The sequence below is a fragment of the Aquarana catesbeiana genome, linkage group LG01 (genome assembly GCF_042186555.1).
Source record: "Aquarana catesbeiana isolate 2022-GZ linkage group LG01, ASM4218655v1, whole genome shotgun sequence".
NCBI lineage: Eukaryota > Metazoa > Chordata > Amphibia > Anura > Ranidae > Aquarana > Aquarana catesbeiana.
In genome coordinates this window covers 134,193,497-134,216,374 of record NC_133324.1, presented here as the reverse complement: position 1 = coordinate 134,216,374, position 22,878 = coordinate 134,193,497, and the positions used below count along the sequence as shown (strand labels likewise).

The 22,878-nt window shown below is 40.6% G+C and overlaps 1 protein-coding gene across 1 annotated transcript in view; it reads left to right on the top strand.

Moving 5' to 3' along the window:
- The first annotated feature begins 940 nt into the window (after nucleotides 1-940).
- The window catches only part of SV2C (synaptic vesicle glycoprotein 2C), a 278,922-nt gene continuing 256,984 nt past the window's right edge, over nucleotides 941-22,878 (top strand). Inside the window, exon 1 of the mRNA XM_073624025.1 lies at nucleotides 941-1,278. The gene's annotated coding sequence lies outside the window, so the exon portion shown is untranslated. The remainder of the gene's footprint in view (nucleotides 1,279-22,878) is intronic.

The following is a 22,878-nucleotide window of genomic DNA, read 5'->3' as shown; positions in this document are numbered from 1 at the left end:
TAGATTGATAGCAGCGCAGCCATTGGCTCCCGCTGCTGTCAATCAAATCCAATGACGCGGGCGCCGAGGGGCAGGACCAAGTCCTGCATTTGGCATCTATGGACGCTGAATGCAGGAGTCAGGTTCGCGCCCGCAAGGTAACCCCTGGGAGAGTGCTTCTCCAAGGGGGTTATCTGATATGGGGAGGAGCCACAAGAGCCACTGAGGGACCCCAGAAGAGCAGTTCAGGGCCACTCTGTGCAAAACGAGCTGCACAGCGGAGGTAAGTATGATATGTGTTATTTTAAAAAAAAAAACCCGAACCATTAGTGTCACTTTAAGATCAAAAAACTTCAGCCTTTACAACCACATAGCTTTGACAAAAAAAATGGATTGGTTTCTATGCACAGCTGCACCAGATTTTGCACTCTCCAGTATTATTTTGTAATGTGTGAACATTATACCATAAGTTGCACAGTGCTAATTATACAGTATGCCATCAATGATGTGTTTTTAGTGAGGAGGGTCTATATTTCACAATGAATGTGGCTTTCATAGTAAAACTTTACAAATCTAATCAGTTGTGCAGCTCTGTCTATAGGAGAAGCACTATGTTAGGAGGAGCTAAGGACACATGTAACCCCTCACTGGCTGTGATCTCTTCTACTGCAGCCTTTTTCTCTGTTACCTTAAATGCATTTTCTTCCAGAACACTTTATTGCCCCATACACTAAGCACAGGAGATCTGATCTGCCCCTAAATGTCCATACACATAGGGGAATCCTGCACTTCCTAACTTTTGTCTGACCCCCTTCCACAAACTCTCCCCATCACACACTTCCAACATGCTGGCTGCTACATTGTTATTCAAGCAAAACCTGTCACCCCCCTATAATGCCTACATTCTCTCTCCACCCCCACAGCTGCTTCCCTGCACGAGCTGGGATTGCCCACTCCACTCCCAGCCTTTCAATTATTGATTGCCCACAAATCTTCCCTGCCTGCTCATTTCATCTGTACGCCTTGTGCCTCCCGTGTTCTCCACTACAAAAAGCTATGTGTGTGTGTGACTGAGAGACTTTGTTCCTTCTTTGCTCTTATTCAGCACTGCAGCAGAATAGAACTGCAGCGTAAGATCCACCCAATGTGCTTAGTCCTCCCTGGGTGCCGCCGCCGCCGCCGCTCCTGCTGCTGCTGGCCCTTTCAGCACTGAGCCGCGGACAGCTCCCTGCGCTGCTGACAGTTACACAGCCGCTGCCGCTGCCTGCTACTGCCGAGCGGAGTGCAAGCTGGACAGGGGTAAGTAGGGCTACACTCAGGGCAGCAACATTCTATTACCGGGGCAGCCACGCTCTCACACCTACTGCTGTCCCTTGATTCCCCAGGCAATGAGAACAGAGCGCTGTCATGATAGGGGACAACTTAGTAACTTTTTTTTGCAGCTGTCATTTGCAACCTTATTGTGAACTAGCAGTAATGAGAAAGCATTCTTCTTTTTTTTGTGTTGTATAAGACAGCTAATATTTTTTTATTGCTTGCCTTTATGTACTGTCATTTTCATTTGCAAATTACAATACAACTTACTTTGTAGTTTTGCACAATCTTTTTTGCTGTATATATATATATATATATTTTTTTTTTGCAATCAGTTTTGGACTGTAAGTGTCAATCACAGATGTGTCGATTTTTTTTTTTTTAAAGGATCTAGCTTCTTGCAAAAATTGCCGTTATACTCTAGAGTTGCCACCAATTCTGATTATTATTAAGTAACGTGATCTGTACGTTTAGAAATAGGCGGAATAATGAGCTCTGTTTGGTTTGGCTAACCTCACTTTGTTGCTTTTTTTTTGGTGTTGCTTTACCAGGAGATGACAACTTATTGCAGTAGTTGGCTCAAAGTGTAGCAAGCTTGCTGCAGAACTAGCATGTCCCCAGCACTCTTCGCTGCCTCCTTTGCCTGCAGTGCCTTCTGCTCAAGGTCCCTCTGGCATAGAAGGGGTTAAAAATGAGACCTTCTGTTTCTGCGGAGTCTGAGTCATCCCCAAGAGCTGTCATTTGTCAAACAACTGCACAGTGAGCCAAATGCAGAGTGTCAGGGCAAACAAAATCTCATTACCAGAATCAGTGTGCGTCAAAGGGTGCGCTGTGATTGATAGTAGTAGCTGTTCCCGCAAAGGTAATACTAAGCAGACTGGCTGGATCCAAACATTAAAATCCCCCCCTCCACCCCCTTAGTAGACAAGAACAGGGTAAGCTGCAGTCAACTGCAGTGCAGAGAGTTGAAAATAACCAGGCACTATGGGGGTACATGTGTGGTTCCTACATTGTGCAATGGCACCAAGTACTGTAATACTTAACAAACTTGACAAGCGTTGTCTTCAGTATCTGATGTACAGCCATTCTGAATGATAGAAAAGTTACATCTGTCATTTAGTCCCAGGGTTGTGGATTTTCAGTTTATATCACTGTTTCGCTCATAGTCTGTGGTCCACTGGACATCCAGCGATTAGCAAACCCACGGTTGCCATTTTGCGGAAATATAGCTGGGAATGGTAAAAGCTCATTTAGAAATTACCAGCTGTTGGATCTTTTTCATCTTTGAAGAATGTCAACATTTACCTGCAAATATAATTGCGTAATATAATTGCAGGTCACAGAAAAATGTTGCGTCAGCTATCCCTTGGCAAGAAAAGAGGCGGGGACCCTCTAAATTGGAAGGACGTAAATTACTAACACCCAATTGGTTAACAGGATTTTTTTTTTTGTTTAACACCCCACCCCCCATTTTGATCTCCTATTGATCTCTGTGGAACCGGTTTGGCAGTATGGCATAAAATTTACATAACTGGAAAAGTGTTTGATGGAGGACAGGAAAGTTATATTAACTCTAGAAAAGATATGTTACTATGCTTATATTTCTATGCTCCTTTGCAATTAGTACATTAAGATACCTTTTTTTTTTTTTTTTTTTTTTTTTTTTTATACGCCGCTCCAGTTATATATTAAAATTAAAGTAATTCCACAGGGAGTAAGAAACATTACAATGGAGAAAATAAACACCTTGTTTATGATGTGGATAAAATACCAGCTGTCAATGTTAGCTACGTATATTGTGGACCATGTATCGCCAATTTTCCTAGACTGGGTGTGCACTGGTTCCATTACATCTTATTATTACCAATTAGACTATTCACTCGCTGCTGTGTAATCTGCTCCTACTAAATGACTAGTTGACTGAACTCACTGCAGTATATTACACATGCATTTTACTACTGAGAAAATAACAGCATTCACAGTACATTAAAGAAAAATCTTTCAGACAGAGCAGCATGGTACAAACATGCATTGTTCATTTTACATTGTGGAACATTCATTTTAAATGATATTGTATGTACACCTGTTGTTTGTATAACACCACACTACATGGATTACCTGAGATTGCTCAGGTGTGTTTATTAAAGAGATTGTTCACATGCTAATTAGGGTTTATATGTAATATTTTAGATTAAATATTACCTATTTTATATTACATATTATGATGTTACATATAGTAACATTTCAGTAGAGTCATGTAGAATATCTTATATTATTGGTAGTATGTATAGCAATATTTATAGTACTGGGAATTAGGAATTATACAGAAGTATGTAACTTTTATACATTTTGAATCCCTGTTAGTGAAAAAAGAAAATTTTCCTTATAGGGCAAATGAAAACTGAATTTTACTACTATTCTGAAGGCATGACAATGCGGATACATTCATAGTTGCAAGCCAAGCCCTGTGGTAATGGTGTGCATTACGTCATTCATAGGAACATCAGACTACACAAAACCCTATTCGGTTACAACAGATCTGTTTGCAAATACAGAAAAACCTGTAACCACAGCGTTTATGATGGGCCACTTCATTTAGTTCATTTTGAGGCATATTTTGGTTTGCACATTGGATGTAAAAAGCTCAGGATAAAGTGGATTTGCATATGACTCTGCAGGCCAAACAAATATACATGTCTGCTACACAGTATATGCTTTTGTTATAATATATAAGTGCGTGTGTTGAAAGATTATTTGGGTTGATAATGATGGTCAAAGACTTATCTATCCATCCCGTTTTCCATTTGATATTTGAATGATACAGATGTTTACTGCCCATACTGTATTTCTTTGTACATGCACATGCCTGTACCATATGTATTTGACATGTAATTGTATATATGAGTGTGTGTAAAATGTGACTGCTTTAAATTATTTTTTAACTAATGTAGCAGGGAATATGTTGCTAGCATTTTTCTGCATTACTTTATCAGGAAGAAAACTTCAGTTTGTTATATCTAAATCAGAACCAATGATGGATGATTACAGCAGAGATAAAATAGAACATACCATGTGTACAGTAAAACTTTTTTATGGTTGCAAACTTTACTTTTTTAAAATTACCTTTAGTTATTTTAGTTTTTTATTCTTTATTTCAGGCACAATGATAGAAGAAGAATTCAGGCATTACCTTTAGCAAGTTTAGTATTTTTGATTGTGATGATGTGCCTTAGGTAGCATAGATTGTAATCTTACATAAGGAACATTTATGTTTTTTTTTTTTTCCTGTACTGCACTCTTACCTCCTATTTATGAAAATGGAAAGCTTTGCTTTTTTTATTTGAATTTCCAAGTAAATGTGTTATTTGAAATACTGTGGTGCTTACTGATCCCATTTACAAATTCTGCTGATGCAAGTCAATGACAGTAATTAAAAGTGTTCTCAAGGGAATTGATATTTATTTAAAATACCCAACTTGGTGCACAATGGTTCCACCCCTGTGACTTTCATTCTAACAAATGCATCCCTGTGTGATAGTAAAGCATCAATACATTAGGAGGTGTGTATTGTGCCATTTATGGTGCATTGGTCGTTGTGGATTTCCCATATCTTCTCATTTAGTGAGTGCTCAGCTGTAGGAGCACAATATGGATAATTAAAGTGGACATTGGTTTCATTTTTTGTTGTTTTTTTTTTTTGGGGGGGGGGGGGGGTAATATTCATTTTTTAACTGATTTTTCTCAGCATTCTCATGTGTTGTTGTTTTTTTTTTAATACAGTAAATCATAAATCCTTAAATCCGACTGCCGATTGAGCTGTAATTTTAAAGCTTGCAACACAGGCCAAAATGTTTACACAGTAGAAATGGTTTTAGTGCAGCTGTGTGATAATCTTCCCATGTATGTAGCATTAATGATTGTATTAGCAAATTGTAGGTAAAAGGCAGTGGTACCTATATCAACAAAAGTGGTGGGATTTCTTTGTCTAATATTCTGTTTATTGCTGCTAATAACGCAGGGATAAGAAAATGTACCTTGTAGATTCTGATTAATTCCTAATAGGCTGTAATAGGGACGTCAACTATCATGAAAAAAAGGTGATTCCAAACAACCCAATTCCTCCAGTTGGGGCCAGCTCTAGATTTATATTACAAAAGATTAAAGTGGAACATAAGTCAGAAAATTAGGTTTTGCTAGATCACTTCAGGCTGGCCCCTTTTGCAGGTAAAACATTAACAATAAGTACCTATACTGTTTAATGTCCAGTAATACACTGTCTCACTCTGCACATGCTCAGTTGCTTTCCATTTTTAGGCATTTTTAGGCACTGTGGAGTTTGTAGAGGCCGACCTGCTGACAGACTTAAAGCAGAATTAAACCCTCCTATCCTTTACAACCAAGGGAGCTGCTTCAGTTTGATCTGCAACTGCCATGGTGCTGCATATGTGATCAGTTATGACACCAACCATTTGATGGTTTGACAGTTTGGTTGAGGACACAAGCAAATGTGACAGTTAGCAATCCCCCGACGTTCCAGGAATTTAACAGTTTTTTGAAACCATTAAATCAATAGGTTTAGTTCCACTTTATGATTTACTGCTGGGGCTCTGGGCTTCAGCAAAATGGCAGACTCAAGCAAGAAGAAACAGGAGCAATACTGGAGGAGACTTACGGCACACATATTTCTGCTTGTGATATGAGGAGGGAATATACAATTGTATGAGTGGCTGAGTGAATGTTGAGTTCCCCAAGGCCTTGTAATGGTTTATTCCTTTATTGTTGAGAAGAGTTGTGCCACCCCTGGTTGGTTGTTATTTACAAAACCTCCACAATTCTTCCAGCGGTAAATAATAACCTCTTTGGGGAGAGGTGTCTTCCTGCTTTTATGTCACTGTTCCCACCTGGACTGTACACATAAATGGTGTAAAACCTGAAAATAGCAGTCAGTACCTAGTGCTTGGAGTGAGTCAAAGATAAACAAAAGCTGTGGTCAGAATACACATTTTGGTATGTATGTGAAGCACTCCCCCGAAAGGGCTGCTGATAACTGGCTCCTGCACATCCAGGCAACAAGCATTTTTCACTCACATCCGGACACGAGAAATTTGCCTCTGAGCTTGGTTTTTGTTGTTTTATTAGAGGTAATAACTTAAATGGGGAAAAGGGGTTAAAGAATGCCCAACTTGATGGAAACAATGAAGGGGACAAATTCCTTCATATGTACAAAATCCTGGAGTGTCCTTCTTGGACACCGTCAGTCTTTAGTGATCAAAAGCAAATGTCCCTTGAAGACCAGGAGCTCTCTGCCCCCTTGAAAAAATAGCACAGTATGTTGTAAACTGCTTACAGGAGTATCTCCTCTCCTCTGTAGAACTGCTCCCAGCTCTACTGCCTGCAGGAACTACCAGCACTTCTGGTTGTTTGTTCACCAGCTCACCTGGCTGCTCCAAAGATCTCCCAGGGCAAGGGATAGGAATGGTTAAGCACAGTGCTGTCCTCCTGAAAGCTTCCTACATGTGGCAGTCTCTCCCTTTGTGAACCCCTGGGTGTGCTGAAGTACTCACTCTGTCCTCTTTTCTTCCTGGTGCTCCTTAGGCAAGACCCCTCCTCAAACCGAGACACTGATAGGATCTTCCCAAGCCAGCCGGAGTCCAGCCTGGAGGCAAACCCCCCCCCCACCCAGGCCCAGGGGTCCCCTACTAGGCCCCTGACAGCCTCCACAGCACTCCATCTTCCACCTGACTCCCTGCTGGCATGGCTCCCCCTTATTTAAGGGCTGACCTAGCCACCCTGCCAAGACATTCTGCCTGCAGATTGGCCAAGTTTACTCAAGTATGCAGATCAGTACCTCCTTGCTTCCGCTCACTAACTTCTAGAAGCTTCTCCAAACTTCTAGATCCAGGGGGATCCCCCAATAGAAACCTGCCTCTTGGAGCCATTCAGCCTGACCTGCATTAATCCTAACCAAATTTCTGACTCACAAACTTACCATGAATCATAACTTAAATTTGCCTGTACTGACACTAGTAGCACACTAGAGGTTGCTACATATTATAAAAAAACAGTGAATTTCAAGTTGATTGGTTGATTTTTTTTACTCCTGTCTGTAGACACCTGTGATATCATTACATGATTTCCTGGTTTCTGGACAGATAATCATACAGTAACACATATTAAAGAGGTTGTAAACCTCAATTTTCAAGTTGCACCTATAGGTAAGTCTATAATAAGGCTTACCTATAGGTACAGTAAATATCTCCTAAATGTGCGCCGTGTGTACTGTTCCAATTAAGTCATCGGCGCATGCGTTGTGAAGAAACAGCCCTCCTTGCTTCCGTTTCTTCACTAGCGAGTGCCTTGACTGGCGGCTCCCACGCGCATGCGCAGGAGTGTTGTCACGCGACTTCGGTCGGCCTCGGAAGGAAGGGGGCGAACATGGATGCGGCCTCCAGCGGGGACAGCGCGGGCTTCATTTGCAGGTAAGTGTGACATAATGTGCTAGTATGCGATGCAGGGTACAAAAAAGGAAGTAAAACCCATCAGGGTTTACTACCTCTTTAACTGTAAGGCCCCATGTACACTGCTGCTGGTAAACGGACGTTCAGAGGCAGTTGGACACTTTTTTCAACTGCCCCTGAACTCATTCAATGTTATCTTACGTGTACATGTACACAGGTTCATTTACTGTCGTTTTTAGGCAGTTGCGTTTATAGGCCTTTTTTTGAAGGCAAAAAAATGAGTTCAGACGCCGAAGTTTCTGACGTTTCAGACGCCAAACGCTTCTAAACGCGGTTACACGGGGTAACCCGCATTTAGCAGCGTTTCGTTTATAGGCGTTTTTCATTTTTGGCCATTTAAAAAAAAAAAATAAAATTTTTTAAACGCTTCTAAACGCAAAACGTCGCTAAACGCAGCATGTAAACGAGGCAAAACGGACGTTTTAAACGTGGGTTACTATCTGTCAAGTTAAATCGTTCAGGAGAGGTTGTAAAAACGTCCCGTGTACATGGAGCCTAAAGCTCTTTTTTATTTACTAGTTGTCAGAATTGGAAGACACAATGGGGTTGATTTACTAAAACTGGAGAGTGCAAAATCTGGTGCAGCTCTGCATAGAAATCAGCTTCCAGGTTTTTTGTGAAAGCTTAACTGAACAAGCTGAAGTTACAAGCTGATTGGCTACCATCCACAGCTGCACCAGATTTTGCACTCTCCAGTTTTAGCAAATCAACTCCAGTGTACTCTGCACTAAGATGGAAATACTGGGGTGGGGTGGTTAGAGTGGAAATCTTCTTCTGGACCCATGAGGTTAGTGACCAAGCTTACCTTCTTCTCCATATCTACAAGCTGTGTGCTCTCATTAAATCTTAACTCTAGTCCAAACTTTTTGTTTTGAACAAAGCATAGAAAGATTAGACTCTCTGGGGTTGATTTACTAAATGAAAATAGACTGTGCACTTTGCAAAGTGCAGTTGCTCCAGAACTTAGTAAATGAGCAGAAGCTCTGTTTACTTCCATCATCCAATCATGTGCAAGCAAAAATCTTTTTTTTTTTTATTTTCCTTGCATGTGATTGGGTACTCTTTTCAAAGTGAAGGTTTACCTAATTTACTGTACTAAGCTTTGGAGCAACTGCACTTGCAGAGTGTAAATGCACTTTGCAAAGTGCACAGTCTATTTGCCTTTAGTAAATCAACCCCATTGTGTCCATACTGCTGAGATTTCACATCACCTCCTTCGAAAAGAAAGAAGGATTGGATCCTCCTTTGGGTTTTTGAACAAACACCTATTCCTCAGCAATGTTTACTTTTCTAAGGACTATAAATGTATAATTTGAATTAAATTGTATTACACTTGAGCACGTTTAGGGTTGTAATGGACAAATTAGTGCATTTGTGCAATATACTTGGATTACAGTGACATCATCAGTGTGTGGCGGCCCTTTTTCTGTTTATTGATGCCTGACATGGCTTAATCTATGCACCATGGCCTTGTTATTTTAGTTACATTTCTGCTGTTGTCCTATTTTTGATGTGGAAATGCCTTTTCATAAGACTACTCACTGTTTTGTGTAGGTAAGACCATTTTGCTATTACTTAATCAGCAAAGCATATTGTTACCATGACATGTAATTAAAGCGGAGTTCCACCCAACTTTAGAACTTGTTCTTAAAGGAAAGATCACCTCTCCACCCCTCATTTTTGGATAGTTTTTTTGTCACTTACCTTAGTACTTTAACGGTGAACTTTTGACCCAGCCTTGCCGCGGTGAGGTACGTCATGTCCTCTTCTGGCTCTGCCCATCCTCCTTGCCCCTGCTGCCTTTTGGGACCTGTGTGCGTCCCAGAAGATGACGGGGCCATTCAGAAAGTGTCGCTTGACTCGCGTATGAGCAGCAGAAAACCGGCTCTGAAGCCTGAAGGCTCCACTTCCGGTTTCCCATAGCTACTATGGCGGCGCCTGCACCCAATCCGATGGATGGATTGGCCTCGGGGGGCAACATCGCGGGCTCCCTTATTAAAAGTAAGCCACTACAGTGTAGCGGCTGACTTTAAAAAAATACTTTTTTCAGAGTGGAAATACGTTTTAAAGTGAAATTGCAAACTCATTCTTTCTTGAGTTCCTGCTCTCAGCAACATCAGGGATCTGCCATAAAGTGACGTTTCTGGTTTGCCATCCTTAGGGTCATTTATTGCATATAACTTTGGAGAACCTACTAGGGCAGTGGTTCCCAACCTTTCTAGTGCCGTTACCCCTTGATAAAATTTCCCAAGTTGTGGGGACCCCTAACAGTAACATTTTTGTAGTGTGGGTTGTCAGCACCCAAGGCAAGACAAGTAATTTGCTCCTCTAACCCCCGAACATTTAGCGCTCCCCAAGTCCCTTCCACTCGTATAGTATTAACACCCCTTATGGTACATTTTAGGATGTACCACTCTCTCTTTGTTCTCCTTTCTTTCCCTTTTATCTCTCTCTATCCTAATTTCTTGTTTTTTTCCCCCATCCCTCTCGCTAGTTGTCTTTCTTGTTCTTTCCCACTGTAGTGGGGACTTTTAATGGCAACTATAATCACAGGTAGTGTTACTCACTGTGTCTCTGGCTTCACTGTGTCTCCAGCTCTGTGGTGTCTCGCAGCAGTGACACCTATGCTGAAATCAGGAGATAGGGTCTCCTCCAGCCCCTCCCACTTCACATTCCTCACCAGTCAGCTGACCTCCAGTCTCTGCCCCCCAGTCATGCCGTGAACTGAAAGGGCGGCTGCAAAGAGGCTGAGTGGGCAGCCTCAAGCTCCAGGAAGAGCCCTGCTGGGCGGCCGCAAAAATGCTAAGAGAGTGGTGCGGGCTTCAGGAACAGCCCAGGATTCAGTGACCCCTGGCAAATTGTCATTCGACCCCCAAGGGGGTCCCGACCCCCAGGTTGAGAACCACTGTACTAGGGAGTAGGGACCAAATGATGCTATAATGCTGTTAAAAGTGGTTACCTAGTGACTAACCCATAATTGTTTAATATACATGATCTAAAATAGGGGAAGTTCAGAGACCTGCCCATCACAGCAGGATCAGGGATGAGAAGAGGGCAGCAGTAAAGATCTGGCACGGATTTACGTGCTGCCTTACTCCACACAAATTACCCAACTAAAAATAAAAATGTAAAGTCTACTTTAAGTTTATGTCCATTAACAAGCCAAAGTGATACATCCTTCACATATTTGTAGAGCAGGATATAATTCTCAGCACCAGATATTTTGAACTGTTTGCCCATATTTTTCTAAACATAATTGCAGTGTTTGCTTGATGCTGCACTCAGCATTCACTTCAACAGCTTTTCTGGGGTTCCTTCTCTCTACCATAATGGCACTTGTAGACCAGTCTAGAAGCTGCACCAATCCTCAAAATGTACTGATTTTGAAAAAGTTTTTCTTATTTTGCTTCCCTCTTCCTACCATTAGCAGTGAAATCCAGGTTCACTGATTCCATAGGTTAGCCGCAAATTTTCCATGATTGACAACGTTTGCAAATCGCAAACATTTGCTTGAAAACTTTGGAGGTTCACAACTAGAAACAAGAAACAACCTATAATGCAATGTATAGCTTTTTGTCCCTTGACTAGCTGAGTCACAAGAATGAAAAATGTGATGGAATTGATAACCAACAAACCCTTTCTAAAAAAAAAAATAGCCGCACAGCACCCTTATTGTGAGTGTGTGCTGGACCTGTTAGGGACAGTTGATAGTTCTATACAGGGATGGATATCATTTTTTTTTATTTTGGAATTGATACACGACCCTTTGTGGCAGTGGCTGGCTTCCTAAGCCTTTTGTTTGACAACAGCATGCAGAGATGAACGAATCTTCTTTGGTTTGGCTCAAAAACAGTTTCACAAATCACGCTTAGACTCCACTGAAATCTATGGGAAGGGGGGTAATCTTATTGCTCAATTTTGGCCATTTTGTAGAGCTGTTGTTAAATTGAGCTAGCGTGGGTACCTTAATTTGAAATGTATTATCACATTCAGCTTGTAAGAGTACCTAAATTTGACTTGGTATCAGCCTCTAGTATAACAGCAGTTAGACTGAGAGAAAAAGAGGCAGCATTTTCATTTTTTAGGCTTCATTCATACAGGACGTTTAAAAAAATGGAAAAGCAGCATTAAAAAAGCACTGTTAACCACGTTTTTGAATAGCGTTTATGGTTGTTTTTCCCCTTTTTTTGGCATTAGCGTTTTTTGGCACTTGTTCAGTAGAAACACTCCCTTTAATGTGAAAATGCCAAACGCGGCTAAACACTTGTTAAAGCGTTTAGCAGCATTTTTGGGTGTGTTTCGTTTTTACACCTCAACAGTTTCTGCTCCTGGATGCACAAGCTGTCGTTTCTATTGCCCCTAAACACTTATGCCTCCAAATGCCTCTGAAAGTTTATGTGTGCATGGACACATAGGCTAACATGGAAGGGTGTTTAGAGGCAGTTAAGAAAGACATCAGATGCCCCTAACAGCAGCTGTAAAATCGTCCTGTGTGCATGAGCCTTAGAAGAATCAGAAGAGCATGGAATAGGCAAGTATCCTTTATAAGACTGTCCCTGCACTTTTTATGAAAGAGGCTTGTGTACAATATGCAAAAAATGTGTTGACAGTACAAAGGAGAAAATTAAAAAAATGCTTGTGTGATAACACCAGTCATTTTAGTATTGTGTTACCTAATGTTTTGGAACACTACAGCGTGAGTCCCATTATGTCCACTCATTCAAGCTCAAGCCAATCATAAATTATATTCAGCAGGTTAATTAATTCTGCCTTCTGCATATTGATATAGGATCTGCACTCACATGGTTATAACTCAATGATGCGAGATGGCTTGTCCCCAGAGAGTAGCGACATATCTGTCCTCTGCCCTAAATGCATGGAAAAAATAACTAGGGATGAACGAAAGTGGGAGTTTTCTCTTCAGTTGAGGACAATATGCTGAAATTTTACAGTTTTGGTAAAATGTATTGAAGTCAATGGGGAATGCAGAATTAGGGTGGCTGTTATGGGTGCAATGGACTTTCAATTGCTAGCCCCAACTCTAATGCCCCGTACACACGGTCGGATTTTCCGATGGAAAATGTCCAATCGGAGCGTGTTGTCGGAAATTCCGACCGTGTGTGGGCTCCATCGGACATTTTCCATCGGATTTTCCAACACACAAAGTTGGAGAGCAGGAGATAAAATTTTCCGACAACAAAATCCGTTGTCGGAAATTCCGATCGTGTGTACACAAATCCGACGGACAAAGTGCCACGCATGCTCAGAATAAATAAAGAGATGAAAGCTATTGGCCACTGCCCCGTTTATAGTCCCGACGTACATGTTTTACGTCACCGCGTTTAAAACGATCGGATTTTCCGACAACTTTGTGTGACCGTGTGTATGCAAGACAAGTTTGAGCCAACATCCGTCGGAAAAAATCCTAGGATTTTGTTGTCGGAATGTCCGAACAAAATCCGACCGTGTGTACGGGGCATTACACTATCCTTAACCCTAGAGCTAACCCAAGCACACATTCAAGCTCTAACCCTAAGCTTAGAAATAATTGTAATGGCCCGTACACACGTCCGAAAATCGAACGATTTGCATGCTAGTCGCATATCGAAAATAAAGAGGTTGCTAAAGTTACGAAAATTCTCGTACGACAGAATAAAAAAATTGGAAGTGATGTCATGTGTTGTAGTGTATTTCTATTCTATTTTCGGACAACTGTACTGATAAATACAATCGTACGATTTGGTATCATACGAGAAAAATGTTCGTGTTTGTCTGATCGGATAATATCGGATGAACTGTCATGATCGGCTCTCGAAAGCTCTGTACTACTGTTCTGATTATCGTACGATTGCTTCAAAAGCGGTATTTTTCGTCTGATTTTCGGATCGTGTGTACGGGCCATAAGGCTAACCCTTTGCAAAGGCATGTGATAGTTATGTCATTGTTTAACAAAATAATGTGCTCACCATGTTGTTTATAAACAAAACTTTGTGATCTTCAAGACAATAATAGGACATTAGCAAGAAAGCCATGTAATTACACTGATATTGATGTGATCACATGACTTTAATGATAAACAAAGCCATGTCAGACAGTAACAGGGCCCCACAGCTTTGTGCTCCCAGCTTTAAAGAGAAATTGTATATTTATGGCAAAAGTCTGGGACAAAATCAAGTTTGGCAAAATTGCCCACCCATCACTAGAAGCAACCCATATTATATGCTATTCCACCCAAAACAGATATGTAATTTTGGCTGATTGGGACATATTAAATCCACCACAGGCTTCATATCTCTCTCTCAGTAACTAATTAATGCCAATTCTGAACATCTGCCATCATACTGGCTATATCCTGGAATGGAATTAGATAACAGCAATAAAAAAAAGATATTTCCAACATAATGATGATAATTAAGTACATTAACAACTATTGTTCACTCTCCTATAGATTCTCCTATAGCAGTGGTTCTCAACCCTCTAGTGCCGTGACCCCTTGATAAAATTTCCCAAGTAGTGTGGACCCCTAACAGTAAAATTATTTTCGTAGCGTGGGTTGTCAGCATCCAATGCAAGACAAGTAATTTGCGCCCCTTACCCGCAGACATTTAGCGCTCCCTGAGTCCTTTTAATGGCAACTATAATCACAGGTAGTGTTACCCACTGTGTCTCCGGTTTCACTGTGTCTGTGACTTTGTGGTGTCTCATAGCAGTGACACCTATGCCGAAATCAGGAGATAGGGTCTCCTCCAGCCCCTCCCACTTCACATTCCTCAGCAGTCAGCTGACCTCTAGTCTCTGTCCCCCAGCCATGCCGTGAACTGAATAGGCACCTATGAAGAGGCTGAGTGGGTGGCCGCGGGCTCCAGGTACAGCCCTGCTGGGCGGCCACAAAAAGGCTGGGAGAACGGTGCGGGCTTCAGGAACAGCCCAGGATTCGGTGACCCCTGTCAAATAATCATTCGACCCCCGAGGGGGTCCTGACCCCCAGGTTGAGAACCACTGTCCTATAGAGTAGGAGCATTTTATTCCATCTCCAGGATGAAACTGGATTCTTGGTATAGACTTCCTGATGGGTACTGCAATTAGGAGCCTCTGTATTCAGATAAAGCACAGTTAATTAGTAAAGTGCTGGTGTACTGCAATACATAATAATAATTAAATGCAATAGCATAAATAATGTGATTCGCTATTACATATACTGTATTTACATCATTGTGACCAGAGAATTATGTAAGTAATTTAGGAAGTACCAAATACATTCAATTCAAGACGCTTTACTACTTTAAAAATACCCCTGGGGAGAATAGAGTGAGAAAGTAATGAGGTAAAGAAATGACACACGCAGCTGCATAGAGGGGAAGATCACTGTTATATGAGGGCTCAATGCATAAGGTGACAGTTGGACACCTCCTCCAGAGCAAGGTGAGGAATTGGTTCCTGGGTTGCATGTTTAGACTACTCCTATGATATACATATAACAAAGCATGTCAATGAAATGAATAATAATAAATTAATTCAATAATATTATAAAATATGTATACATTATGCAGTGAATGGAATGCTCCCAAAATGCAGTCAAGCCTAGAAGCTGCTTCTTACCTTAGATGGATTCACACTGGTGAGCAGACCCTGGTGCACCTGCTGAGTTCCTGCAATATATTATTGCATTCTACAAGGTCACCCACTGAGCACTGACTTTGCGTATCAGTAGGAGGGAAGTTTGATACTGCTGCTGGAATTTTTATTAATTGTTTGTAATAACCCTGGATATGAACTGCCATTCCTTTCTTTGTGTTAGCAAGAGGATAAGTTCATGGTTTTTCCTCTCATGTATACTGTACAGTCATGGCATAGCAAAGAAATAGGTTTTGGCATAATGGGATAGGGGTGGTATATGATTACAGGACTTGATTGAAATGTAGCTTGAGACACAGTTTATCCCCTTCCCGCCGACCGTACGCACATATGCGTACTCGGCTTTCCGGGGTTATACGGTCGCTGGTTCGAATCCCAACCCCGACACTACCTGCCTGGAGTTTGCATGTTCTCCCTGTGCCTGCGTGGGTTTCCTCCGGGTACTCCAGTTTCCTCCCACACTCCAAAGACATGCTGGTAGGTTAATTGACTTCTGCCTAAATTGGCCCTAGTATATGAATGTGAGTTAGGGACCTTAGATTGTAAGCTCCTTGAGGGTAGGGACTGATGAGCATGTACAATGTATATGTAAAGCGCTGCGTAAATTGACAGCGCTATATAAGTACCTGAAATAAATAAATAAATAAATAAATATACTGGGATGATGCCCACAGCTGCAGGCATCATCCCGGTACCGTTGTTTCCAGCGGGCGATCGGCTACCCGAGTATAACAACTGATGCGGCTAAAAGCCACTCGGCTGTTATACTGGAGGAGCGGGAGGGGACATCCGCCGCCTCCCGCCGCTGTTACCGGGCCTCCCGTGCGATCGGGAGGCCCGGTGTCCAATCGGGAATCTTCGGAGGCTGGGGGCGGGCTGGAACGAAGCTGTGAGCAGCTTCGTTCCAGCCTTCTTGTTGTAAACGCGGAAGCGACGTCATGACGTCACTTCCCGTGTACTCGGCTGCCAATGGCGCAGAATTTAAAAAAGTACACAGTATTCAGAATCGCCGTTTTCGGTGATCTGAATACTTTGAAGTGTAAAGGAGGGATGGGGGGTCTTTTAGACCCCCCATCCCTCCATAAAGAGTACCTGTCACCACCTATTACTGTCACAAGGGATGTTTACATTGCTTGTGACAGCAATAAATGTAAAAAAAAAAAAAAAAATTTTAAACACAATTTATAAAAGTACAAAAATAAATAAAATAAATTAAAAAAAAAAAAAAAGATTTTTAAAGTGCCCCTGTCCCCGCGAGCTCGCGCAGCGAAGAAAACGCATACGGAAGTCGCACCCGCATATGTAAACGGTGTTCAAACCACACATGTGAGGTATCGCCGCGATCGTCAGAGCGAGAGCAATAATTCTAGCCCTAGACCTCCTCTGTAGCTCAAACCTGGTAACCGTAAAAAATTTTAAAGCGTCGCCTATGGAAATTCATAGGTACCGTAGTTCGTCGCCATTCCACAAGTGCATGCAATTATAAAGGGTGACATGTTTGGTATCTATTTACTCGGCGTAACATCATCTTTCACATTATACAAAAAAATTGGGGTAACTTTACTGTTTGGATTTTTTAAAATTCATGAAAGTGTCACTTTTCCAAAAATTTGCGTTTAAAACACTGCTGCACAAATACCGTGTGATAAAAAATATTGCAACAATCGCCATTTTATTCTCTAGATTCTCTTCTAAAAATATATATATAATGTTTACGGGTTCTAAGTAATTTTCTAGCAAAAAATACGGATTTTAACTTGTAAACACCAAATGTCAGAAATAGGCTTAGTCATGAAAGGGTTATACTAAAGGCAAATAGGCTGTTCACTTTGCAAGGATAATTTTTACTAAGCTTAGGCAATGGGGGTTATTTACTAAAGGCAAATCCACTTTGCACTACAAGTACACTTGGAAGTGCAGTCGCTATAGATCTGAGGGGGACACGCAAGGAAAATAAAAAACAGCATTTTAGCTTGCACATGATTGGATGATAAAATCAGCAGAGCTTCCCCTCGTTTCAGATCTTCCCCTCAGATCTACAGTGACTTCACTTTCAAGTGCACTAGTAGTGCAGAGTGGATTTGCCTTTAGTAAATTAACCCCAATGTGATGAAAATTTACTTTGCATAAAATACCCAATGACATGCAAAGTAAAAAAAAAAAACAATAGTGAAAGTCAGGAGAGCTTTACCTCATTCATTAAGCTATGTGAAAGTGAACAGCCTATTTTCCTATTTTCCTTTAGTAAATAAACCCTAATCACTTCAAAGGTTTGCTGCAGCGGAGCTGAGTAGTGGTTTTGACATGATTAATATGTTGGAGGACATTTTATTTATGTGTCAAGGCCTACAGAAACCTAATTTGCTGAAATTTTGAGCAAAAAAATCAAAAGATCTGACACTTTCCTACATGTAACTGGAAGACTGGTCATGATGGTGCATTCCAGCATACCATGAAGTCTCTTTGTTGCCATCTAACTTTAAATGTACGCTAAAACTCATGTTTTTGAAAACATCCTAAAAGGTTAACTGTGCCTAAGCAGTACTCAAAAATGTACCCTTTGTCTTGAATTTCTACTAAAAAGTATCAATGTGCCTTGAGCCCAATATTTGTATATCTGCAAAGCAAGACCTAGGGCAGTATGCCTCTGATCTATATTTTCATGGGATTTAGAGTGAGATTTGGTTTGAAATTTGGTGATGGCCTTACTGGAGAGGAAACTATACCTGAAGACATTCAGATGTCCCCGCGTCTGCTTAATTTGTTCTATGGCTCTGTTCAAATCACCTCTCCTACTGATACTTATACTCCACCAGTCATCAAGGGGGTAGCTCTGCTATGAGGAACAGATTTTTTTCTTCTACCAACTTGGTCTTCATACAGAGATACAGTGTGGAGCAAGGCACAATAAATCAATAAAAGGGGAAAAGATCAGCTGAAGGTTATCTGTAGTCAATACTGGTGACTAGTCCTTTGTCCCCTACTTACATTTTTTTTGCCGTAACTTCCACAGTTCTTGATCTCTTTAGTTATTTTATTTGTTAGTGCTAAATAAAAAGCAATTACATTTTGACCCTGGTTGATTTTTTTCACTGCAACTTTCTCATTGATTTCTTCTTTCCTAATGGCGTATTGCAGTTTTTATATTAGGGACTGTGTATGTTCTTCTTTCTAGGCTTTACCTATTTGCAAAATGGTGTTGTATATTCTTTCTTTACAGTTGTGCTCATAAGTTTACATACCCCGGCAGAATTTATGATTTATTGGCCATTTTTCAGAGAATATGAATGATAACACAAAAACATTTCTTTCACTCATGGTTAGTGTTTGGCTGAAGCCATTTATTATCACTCAACTGTGTTTACTCTTTTTAAATCATAATAAAAACAGAAACTACCCAAATGAACCTGATCAAAAGTCTACATAACCTGGTGATTTTGGCCTGATAACATGCACACAAGTTGACCCATAGGGGTTTGAATGGCTATTAAAGGTAACCATCCTCACCTGTGATCTGTTTGCTTGTAATTAGTGTGTGTGTGTATAAAAGGTCAATGAGTTTCTGGACTCCTCACAGACCCTTGCATCTTTCATCCAGTGCTGCACTGACGTTTCTAGATTCTAAGTCATGGGGAAAGCAAAAGAATTGTCAAAGAATCTGCGGGAAAAGGTAGTTGAATTGTATAAAACAGGAAAGGGATATAGTTACATAGTAGGCGAGGTTGAAAAAAGACACAAGTCCATCAAGTCCAACCTATGTGTGATTACAAAAAAAGATATAAAAAGATATCCAAGGATTTGAAAATGCCAATCAGCAGTGTTCAAACTCTAATCAAGAAATCGAGGGGTTCTGATGAAACCAAACCACGGTCAGGTAGACCAACTAAAATTTCAGCCATAACTGCCAGGAAAATTGTTTGGTATGCAAAGAAAAACCCCCAAAAAACTTCAGGTGAAATACAGGACTCTCTGAAAACATATAAAAAGATATCCAAGGATTTGAAAATGCCAATCAGCAGTGTTCAAACTCTAATCAAGAAATCGAGGGGTTCTGATGAAACCAAACCACGGTCAGGTAGATCAACTAAAATTTCAGCCATAACTGCCAGGAAAATTGTTTGGGATGCAAACAAAAACCCCCAAAAAACTTCAGGTGAAATACAGGACTCTCTGAAAACATGTGGTATGGTTGTTTCAAGATACACAATAAGGAGGCACTTGAAGAAAGATGGGCTGCATGGTTGAGTCGCCAGAAGAAAGCCATTACTACGCAAATGCCACAAAGTATCCTGCTTACAATACGCCAAACAGCACAGAGACAAACCTCAAACCTTCTGTCATTTGGAGTGATGAGGCCAAAATTGAGCTTTCTGGCCACAATCATAAACACTACATTTGGAGAGGAGTCAATAAGGCCTGTGATGAAAGGTACACCATTCCTACTGTGAAACACGGAGGTGGATCGCTGATGTTTTAGGGATGTGTGAGCTACAAAAGCACAGGAAATTTGGTCAAAATTGATGGCAAGATGAATGCAGTATGTTACCAAAAAATACTGAAGGAACATTTGCATTCATCAACCAGGAAGTTGCGCATGGGACGTACTTGGACATTCCAACATGACAATGATCCAAAACACAAGGCCAAGACGACCTATCATTGGCTAAGCAGAATAAAGTGAAGGTTCTGGAGTGGCCATCTCAGTCTCCTGACCTCAATATCATTGAGCCACTCTGGCGAGATCTCAAACGTGCAGTTCATGCAAGACAGCCCAAGAATTTACAGGAACTGGAGGCTTACTGCCAAGAGGAATGGGCAGCTTTACCATCTGAGAAGATAAAGAGCCTCATTCACAAATACCACAAAAGACTTCAAGCTGTCATTGATGTTAAAGGGGGCAATACACGGTATTAAGAACTGGGGTATGTAAACTTTTGATCAGAGTCATTTGGGTAGTTTCTGTTGCCATTATGATTTCAAAAGAGTAAACACAGTTGATTGATAATAAATGGCTTCAGCCAAACACTAACCACGAGTGAAAGAAAAGTTTTTGTGTTATCATTCATATTCTCTGAAAAATGGCCAAGAAATTATAAATTCTGCCAGGGTATGTAAACTTATGAGCACAACTGTAAATAATCCGTTTGGGGCACAAACTTTACAAAGTACAGACCTGCAAATTAGTAACTTAAGGGGCAAACCTGGAACTGAGCTTGCTTTTACTAAAGGGGAGTTCTGAGGTTGTTTGGAAATGCTGCTTAATTATTTAATTACAATAAATACATTTGATGCCTATGTAATGATGCCAACTTGAACACATTTCATTTTTATGGTAATTTAATGTAGGAATTTAGGTTCTATTTGCATTTAACCAAAACTAGACAGCTTTAATTAGCAGTGCACACGTTACTCTTTAACTAAACACCATTCAATATTGTATTGCAAAAATTCTGACCAAGCAGGCTTTTATGCATTCTAAGGACAATGTAATAAACTAAGACAAAGACAGAATATCAATGTCCATAAATTACATCATGTGACATTGCTTTTCATGCCCACCTTACAACTCAAACGTCACTTTTTCCCTTCCTTTTATAACTTTTTACATACAGCCTTCTGTGACCCATTCAACTCATTCTTTAAATTGGAGAAGAGGATGCAGGATCTCCTAAGAGCTATATTTAAAATTTAATGTAAGGTAGTTCATAAATAATGCATGCATGTGATCCTTGTAATTTTAATTCTTAAATGTTATTAAACTTTATTAGCTTACAGGCAGTACAAAACTATCATTACGGTTTTAGATGGATGCTGCAAGCTTCTTTGTTGTCTTTATAAGCATTTGTCATTTGTGAAAGATGCATGTAATTCTCTCACCATAACCCTCATGAAGTCCAGGGGGAAGATCTCCCATTAGCGGTGAAAGCTACATGGCTTTTATTATATACAGTAGAGCTGCACAATTAATTGTCAAAAATTGTTATCGTGATTAATCGTCAAGAATCGTTATCGCGATCTTGACTAAAGTGTTTCACAATTCTTTCTATGCAAACAATTCTCTCTGCTCTTCTGAAGCCACAGTGATCAAAAAGGAAGAGAAAAACAGGGCGAAACAAAACATTCTTTATCAGTTGAACCGAAGTATAAACATTGTAACAATTTGTCAAAGGAATAGACTTCCTGTGTAAGTGAAAAAAGTTTAACCACTTAAACACTAAACCTTTTTCTGGCATTTGTTGGTTTCAAGTTAAAATCATTTTTTTTGGTAGAAAATTACTTACATATATATATATTTTTGTAGACACCCTAGAGAATAAAATGGTGGTTGTTGCAATATTTTATGTCACACTGTATTTGCGCAGCGATCTTTCAAATGCAATTTTTTTGGAAAAATTACTTTAATGAATTAAAAAAAGAAATCTAACCAGTAAAATTAGCCATTTTTTTTTTTTTGTATAATGTGAAAGATTTTACGTGAGAATCGTGAGAGAATCATGAGAGAATCGTGATCTTTTTATTCTAAGCAAAAAAATCGTGATTCTCATTTTGGCCAGAATCGTGCAGCTCTAATATACAGTATCCCATCTTTACCCTGGTAAAGGTTTTCAAATTTCCTCTGCTGGAAAGAATCAGAAACTGTCAGTAACAGATTTATTTGGCCAAATGCACCATGACTCAATCATAGCTGTAGCTTAAAGTGGGATTCCACCCAAAAAAAAAAAAAAAAACTACATGAAAAATCCCAAAAAAAAAATACAAAAAAAATTTGGATATTTTTTTTTTTTTTACTTACCTCTAAATGCCTGTTGCTAGGGGGTCCCTCGTAGTCTGCCTCTTCCAGTGCCTGGGCTGGTGACATCACTTCCCCCTCGGCACAGGAAGGGCTCAGCTCTGCTCCCTCCCTCCTGACAATCATCTGGGACCCATTATAGGTCCCAGGTGACTGAGCACCCAATCACGGCACACGGCGCCACTTGTGCATGCGCAGTGGTTGCCAGGCTGTGAAGCCACAGCCCAGTGCCCACAGTTGCAATGCCGGCGCCGCTGAACGGAGGGGGAGACGAGCGGGGCTTCGATTCACCCTCTATATAGTTGATTTACTAAAGGCAAATAGACTGTACACTTTGCAAAGTGGACTTCGTAAATGAGGAAAGCTTCACTTTGAAAAGAATACACAATCACGTCCAAGGAAAATAAAAAAACAGCATTTTTGCTTGCACATGATTGGATGATGGAAGTCAGCAGAGCTTCTGCTCATTTACTAAGCTCTGGAGCAACTGCTCTTGCAGAGTGCAACTGCACTATGCAAAGTGCACAGCCTATTTGCCTTTAGTAAATCAACCCCTTTATGTCCACCTGTCAATGGCCAACAGGACACATAGGGGTGGATGCCGACTTCCATCATCCAAGCATGTGCAAGCAAAAATGCTGT